This window comes from Panthera leo, chromosome A1 (genome assembly GCF_018350215.1).
Source record: "Panthera leo isolate Ple1 chromosome A1, P.leo_Ple1_pat1.1, whole genome shotgun sequence".
NCBI classification, from domain to species: Eukaryota; Metazoa; Chordata; class Mammalia; order Carnivora; family Felidae; genus Panthera; species Panthera leo.
In genome coordinates this window covers 99,942,738-99,950,423 of record NC_056679.1, presented here as the reverse complement: position 1 = coordinate 99,950,423, position 7,686 = coordinate 99,942,738, and the positions used below count along the sequence as shown (strand labels likewise).

The 7,686-nt window shown below is 38.8% G+C and overlaps 1 long non-coding RNA gene across 1 annotated transcript; it reads right to left on the bottom strand.

Annotated features, from left to right (window-relative positions):
* Positions 1–234: 234 nt before the first annotated feature.
* Positions 235–6,905, bottom strand: LOC122216690. Its single transcript, XR_006201052.1, has 3 exons — positions 6,767–6,905; positions 667–831; positions 235–351 (listed from the first exon to the last, which is right to left on the bottom strand). It is a non-coding gene; the product is annotated as an uncharacterized LOC122216690 (long non-coding RNA).
* Positions 6,906–7,686: the final 781 nt, after the last annotated feature.

The window sequence follows — 7,686 nt, the reverse complement described above, 5'->3', positions numbered from 1 at the left end:
GCGTGTGTGTGCGTGCATGTCTGTAGAAACCTTTAATGAGGATTCAAGATGGAGGAAAAAAATTGTGTCCATGTCTCCATGGAGATTCTCCAGGTTCTCAAGCTGGTGTTCCGCCTGCTGCTTGCCAGCCTTATCTCATCTGTGTTCCTTGTAAATGTCATCACCAGTGGGCAGCCCATGGAGGTATAAGGGGCAGGAACTTGTCTTGTTTACACAGGGAAGAATGTAGTCAGACTTGAGGCTAGAACACCTGAGGTTACTTAGGCACCTCTTATTTCGATGTAGCCACGATGATCTGTCTGGTGCACAGCCTCTGGGTAGCCAGACTTCTCATATACTGACTCAGGATTCCTTAGGTGTATATTCCAGGAGAGATACAGTCAGTCAGAAGCTATATCATCATTTATAACAAACCCCAAAGTCACACAAGAAAACATGTAGGATGGATTTATAGGTACAGAAATATTTGGAAAATACAACATGCCATTTCAGTAATGTGTCTTAAATGTCTATGTCAATGCTTTGTACAAAGGAAGTACTCAATCAATATTTGTGGAATAAATAAATAAATCATTCATTCATTGTTCAGCTGACATTAAATGGAAATGAATGCGTTGTTCTGCAGTCTGGAAAGGACTGTGGTCTGGAAAAACATAGAGATCTCACCTCGGGTGCTCAAGTAGATCGATCTGGTTTCATGGTAACCCAGGCAATTCATTGCTGAGATTTCTTATTCTCTTTGCTACTGTCACAGTCTGTTGGCTCCACTCACAGGTGGCAGTAAACAGGGAGTAAGAGTATTATGTAATTTTATTTTTTCTTGAAAAGCAACTGTGAAGGAAATGAAAAGAAAAAACGCTTTCAGTGAAACACAATAAAGTTAAATGTTTTATAACATTTTTATCTTACGTTGGTCAAGGGAAAGGTTTTTTTCTCCGCATAATTGCCTCCCCTTTTACGAGTCCAAGTTGTTCAAGTGCTTGGCGTCTGGATAACAAATTCTACACACTGAGGGTGGGTCTGATGGAGCATATGGAAGGACTGAGTAGAGTCCCATCTAACTAGGCAACTGATGAGCCATGCATGACTGTTGGCAACACTCATACCAGAAGGCTATGTATGTAGTAGCACAGCATGAATTCTGCTTGGATTCCTGCCCTCGATGTGGTTGGTGCTATTGTGGTTTCTGTCTCTTGCTTTTTTATCTGTGTGATTTCTCTCTCCTCAATTTCCCTGGTCCTTAGAATCTTTTTAAAATCTTGGCTCCAGAATTAGGAAGAGAGAACATTTGCTGTGTGCCAATCTGAATCCCCTAGTTCCCACACTTGTAGTAGAGGGTTTGTAGCCTTCATTTTTGGTTTTAGAGTCATTTGTAGCTATACAGGTTGAGAAGGGTGGAACGGGGAAGTCAGTGACGTGAGGGTTTGAAAGTAGAGGGAACCTGGTTAAAATAAGGGATTCCCTGGCCATTAATTAGAGATAGATTCCCAGTGTGTGTGCATGCATACATGCACGCGCACATGCGCACGCACACACACACACGTGTACTCACATATACACACAGCATTAAGATATAGGAATGTTTTCTTTATGTGTGTCCAACCCATAGGATTACCAATTAACTTATCTTCTAAACCAGAGTATCTCAGAGATAATAAGGGCTATTATTAATTAAGGGCTATTGGTAATTACCTGCTGATAACAAGCATAAACCAGGGCTGTATTGGGCAAACTGGGGCTGTGTTCACCCTAACAGTAACCCACGCATCTGAAGTAAAATTTCAGTGGAAATGACTCCCAGAAACAAAACACTTTTTAATATCAAAATCCTTCATGGATGGTCAGGTTTTATCAATTTTATATGAAATGTCCTGCAAGAATCATATTGGCTGGTTGAGCAGTGGTTCAGATGGTGCTGGACAATTTCTAGTTGAATAAAGTTTTTAAAAATAAATACCTTTGGGCATGCATTGCTTCTCAGTAATAGTTCTGAAACTATGGCAACAGTACGACGTTCTTCGAAACCATCTCGGGCCAAAAAAAGAATATCAGAAGGTAGGTTTTATGTGATTTCTGTATGTCCAATATATTTGCAGTATAGTGACCTAGATTGCTATCTTTGGAGCTGAGCACTTGCATTGGAATCCTAGGCTCCAGTATCTGCGGAGTTGTGTCGTCATGGGCCACTCGTTAAGCTTTCCACATTTGTGTTGCTACAAGAGTGAAGTTGGAATAATTCCAGTACTTGCTTCATATGGTTGTTGTGAAGATTAATTTGCTTAATAGGTAAAACAAGTACATCCCTGGCACAGAGGAAGTGCTTGATTGTGCATTTATTATTATGATTCTTTGCTTTAGTGAATAGCATTGCCATCCATTTACTGCCAGAGCAAGAAACCTGGATATGATTATTGTATTCTCCTGTTATTACCAACCACTAGATGTCCAGATAATTGCCAATTATGAAAGTGTACCATTCTCTCAATGAGCTTTCCTCACCCCACTATTGTGTCTCATCCATGTGATATCCACAGGCTAGCTAGCATGGCTTTTATAATGCATAATATAATAACCGCTCTCTACCTAAATCCCTTCAGTAGCTCCTCATCCTTAGAATGGCTTTACAAGAACCTTCACAATTTGGTTTGTGCATCCTTAATTCCCTAACCTCATTTCTTGCCACATTTTCCTTATACTAACAGACTAGCCAGACAAATTTTCTTAAAGCTCCAAGAAAAACTGCGTCATTTGAACCTGAGTTCTTTCATGTAATAGTTTGCTTTTTTCATTCTCTTTCCTTACTTTGGCTTTAAAAGTGTCTGTTTATCCTTCAGGGCTCAGCTTAGCTGTTAATTACTTAAAGAGCTATTTGGCCCACTTAAGTGAGGTTAGGTGCCTTCCTGATATCTCTCCAAATTATCTGTGCATGCTTTTCTCTAGTATAAGTATAGACAGTACACAGTCTGATACTTCTGGTAGAATATATACTTCTAGGGATGAGCTGGGGTGTTCTTTGTTGCATATATGCTCCATGTACAACATATGGCATAGAATGTTTATTTGAACGATCCTGGTTGAATGGATGAATGAATGAATGAATGAATAAATACTTGACTGTGGTGTTGCTCAGTGAATTATAGGAAAAGATTTTTGTATTGGTTATTGGCTTCTTAAAATAAAAATGCTAGTATTTTTTTCCTATACATTTTAAGGCTTTTCTAAAATGACCTTTAAAAAAGTAGGGTTTTCTACTTAGAAAATCCTTATGATGAAATCAATTCTCATTAAATTTGTAGAGTTGTTTAGAGATAAGGAGACAAGAGAGCATAAAAATTTAATTAAGGAAACAAGAATTCGTGGAAATGTTATGTCATCCCTGAAATTGCAAAGAGAATTGAAAACACACTAATTCTCATGCCTTGTTGTTATATATTCTTTTCACTGCAAATACTATCCCATTAACCTGTCTTCCCCCGTCCCAGAGCCATATATCCATAGAGCAGCCTGGGCAGCTTTATGTGGAACATCCAGCCAGATGGATGCCTAGAGAGAGAGATCTCAAATTTTTATCTGGCGGCAATAAGAATTCAAAACTATAACTTGTGATTACATGTCGATACTGGACAACTAGTACATTAAATGAGGACTTGTTTTTGGTGAGATTAAAATCCTTTTAATTATTTCAGAATATTAATAAGCTTGGCATTTTGTGTTATTTTCATTAAGGAATACATTCTCATTACAGAAATAATTCTTTTTATAGGAAATTGCTAGTATCCATTCCTCTAAAGCTGTGCTGTCAACCTGTCGGCCCCTAGCCACATGAGGCTATTGACCACTTGAAACGTGGGTAGTCCAAGCTGAGATGCACTCTAAGTTTAAAATTTGAAAGACTTTGTTTAAAAAATGTAAATTATCTCTGTTTTTTAAATTATCTCAATGATTTTTACATTTTATTATATTTTTACATATAATTGATATGTTCGTTGAAATAATATTTTGGATATATTGGGTCAAATGAAATATATTATTAAAATTAATTTCACCTCTGCATTTTTATTTTTTAAGTGTAGATACCAGAAAATTTGAAATTATATCTATGGCTCACATTATATTTTGGTTGGGCAGCTTTGTTCTAAGTGGTTCCATTTTATAGCTTGTTTTGTGTGCATAGGGTCCTGAAAAAGTTTGAGATAAAAGGGCTTCAAGCCAAGCACTGTTAACAAAGCTAGCAAATATATTTATGTCACTGTGTCCCATAATTAGTCTGCACTGTAGATTAATGCACATGGGTAGAATATTTTTCTTTTTTAAGAGTATTTCTTTTCTGTTTAATATAAATAGTATTTTTAAAGGAATCTCTACACCCAACATAGGGCTCAGGCTCACGACCCTGAGATCAAGAGTCACACACTCCACCAACTAAGCCAGCCAGGCGCCCTAAGTCTATTTCAAACAAATCAGTCACATGACCTAATATTTTTATTATTATTATTATTTTTAATGTTTATTTATTTTTGAGAGAGGGAGAGAGACAGAGCGTGAGCAGGGGAGGGGCAGAGAGAGAGGGAGACACAGAATCTGAAGCAGGCTCAGGCTCTGAGCTGTCAGTGCAGAGCCCGATGCGGGGTTTGAACTCACAGACCATGAGATCATGACCTGAGCCGAAGTCCTGCGCTTAACTGACTGAGCCACCCAGGCACCCCCACATGACCTAATCTTGAATAGTTACAGTCTACCATCATATCCGAATCAGAATTTTTATGTTCCTTTAAATCTTTAGATATAAAAACCACACTTCTGAATCTTCAGCTGAATTTGTACTTATTTATGCTATTTTCTCTAAAATCTCTGAAGTAAATTGGGAAATTGTAACTTTTATTGCAGTAACTCTTGGCCTTTGCTGTCAATTTCCCTCCTGTCCTTGGGAACAGTGAATCAGGCTTGGGGACGCTCACCAGGGAATGTGATGGATTAGGAGGGACTTGCCTACCAGAGGCAATGTGTGACGCAAGGCCTTCTGGGAGTTATGCCAGGGGAAGCTGGAACCCAAGCCCAGCAGACAGCCCAAGTGTGCCAGTCAGTAAAAAGAGTGACAGATTCTACAGAGGTTGTAACAGTTGGGAACTTTGGAGACTAGACCAGAGTGAGGGTAAACAAGGATGGCAGACAGAGCTGGAAAATCCCTTGAGCCTGTAGGACCAGAGGCAGATGGTGTTTTTATGGGGCATCAGTGGCGCTGAGCTGTGTGTAGAGGGGCGGGGAGGTTGTTAGGACACCAGCCCATTTCAGACAACCAATTGCTATTTGTACGAGCTTAATTGTATTGGAAAATAAAATTTCTATTTGATACAGAGATAGTGAATTTAGTTTGTGAACTGTGTCAAACAGTTTTTCTGCGTTATAAAAATTGAGCCAATGGTTGTACATAATTGAAAGCTATGGTTGTGCCCCACAGAAGGATAAAAGCCGATATGATCTTTTGCATCAAAATTCTTAACTGAGCCCTCTTGTATTTGCTTTTCATTTAGGCATTATTGTCAAGTGTCTGCCCTCTGGGTTCATTTATATACAATACATGGTTTTCTAAAATAGATAATAACCTACCTGTTTGGGAGCTCTTCAGTAATGTGCTTCCACAGCCACAGAAAACAACTACAATAATCTGTGTTTGTATCTTGCTAACATGATAGCAATTTTAATTCTATTTACTCTTCTTAGATATGGCTTTAGTATAATCGATTTGTGTCTGCTAATATTTTGGCATTTTAACTGGTTCTTTGATAGTTACTCTAAGAATGATGTCAGTTACCTATCCTAGTTATCTCTAGAGGGATAAAATGATTCAATGCAAGTGACTTATTGGCTGTGACAAGAAGAATGTGGTTGAGCTGGGGTGTGGTTTGGGAAGAGTTTCTAACAGGGTACTCCTTTTTTTTTTTAATTTAATTTTGCTTTAGAGAGAATGAGAACTGGAGATAGGGGCAGAAAGAGAGGGAGGGAGGGAGAGAAAGAGAGAGAGAGAGAGTGAGAGAGAGAGAGAGAGAGAGACAGAATCTTAAGCAGACTCCATGCCCAGTGTAGAGTTTGACACAGGGCTTGATCCTAAGACCCTCAGATCATGACCTGAGCTAAAATCAAGAGTCGGCCACTCAACCGCCTGAGCCACCCAGGCACCTCGGGGTGCTGCTTTTTAAGTTGGTGTAGAGTTGTGGAGAAGATAAATTTTTATTCTCTATAAATCTTTCTTGATTGATGATGCCTCTATGAAGTCACGGAAGCACATTCATGGAGACATTTTTCTCCTTAAAACTTTTAGGAAAATCCTGAGGAATCAAGTGCTCTCTGGCTCCCAGAATGAGATGGAGACTGAGGAGCTCAATTATCAAACTTCTTCGTTTATGTATCAGCATTATGAGATCAAAGAGGAAGTCAGAAAGTCTAGAACCATCTATTTGAATTTTAACTTTTTTAATGTTTATTTTTTTACAGAGAGAGAGAGATAGAGAGAGAGAGAGAATGCAGAGTGGGAGTAGGGGAGGGGCAGAGAGAGAGGGAGATACAGAATCTGAAGGAGGCTCCAAGCTCTGAGCTGTCAGCACAGAGCCAGTTGGGCGGCTTGAACTCACGAACTGTGAGATCATGACCTGAGCCGAAGTCTGACATTCAACCAACTGAGTCATCCAGGCGCCCCTCTTGAATTTTAGTAGAGACTCCCCTGCTCCCAATCTTGTCTCTATTTTTTCCCACACCACAGAATTCTCACCTCTCCAAGTCCCCTTGGGTCTCTCATTTCCTACTTTCCCAATTGCTTTAGTTTTGCTTCTCTGCATAGAGGACACGGATGGTACATTATGGTGATCCAATTCAAGAGTGACCTCATGTTGGTTTTGTTCACTGTCTGTGGTTAAAAGCCAGGAGGAAGGGCATATAGGAGCTATATAATTCAGTTGATAAAGCATGGATTCTAGAATCAGACAATGATTGGATTAGAACAGGAGTTCCAGTATTTTCCAGTTAGGTAACTTACTTAACTTCTTTATGTCTGTTTCCTTCATGAAATGGCATTAAAAATAGCACTTTTCTTATAGGGCTGCCATGAGGATAGAGTGAAGAGCAAATGAGAAGTGATTAGACAGTTCCTTGTGTGTAATAATTACTGAAAAATGCAGTGTTATGTGTTAGTGTTATATGTGTTAGTGTTATATGTGTTAGTGTTAGTGTTATGATTGAAGAAAAAAGAGTGTCACCGTTCACTGCCACTCATCTTCTTTGAGCTCCCTCTGAGTAGCATCATAGGTAGACAGAGTTATAAAGAAGGTTGGACAGTTTGAAGTGTATTGACAATGGACAAATATAATCAGTCGATGGACAAATATAGTCTTCAGGGAATCCTATGTCTAGCATACAAATACACACTATAACAAAAGCCTGTAACTATCATTAAATTTTTGTATATGCAGAAATGCCATGGAACTCAGCTATTTTTAATGAAATTCCCAAGTTCTCAAAACATAAATCATGAACAAGTTTAAACAATTAAGGTTGCCTTAGAGACAGTCAAAATGTGTCTCTACACTGACTTAGATTTATCAATTCTATTTATTCATCTTTTCTCCTTTAATTAAAAGCTGGTGGATAGTCAATCATGCCATGAATTGTACACTCTGTCACTTCTATCAAAGC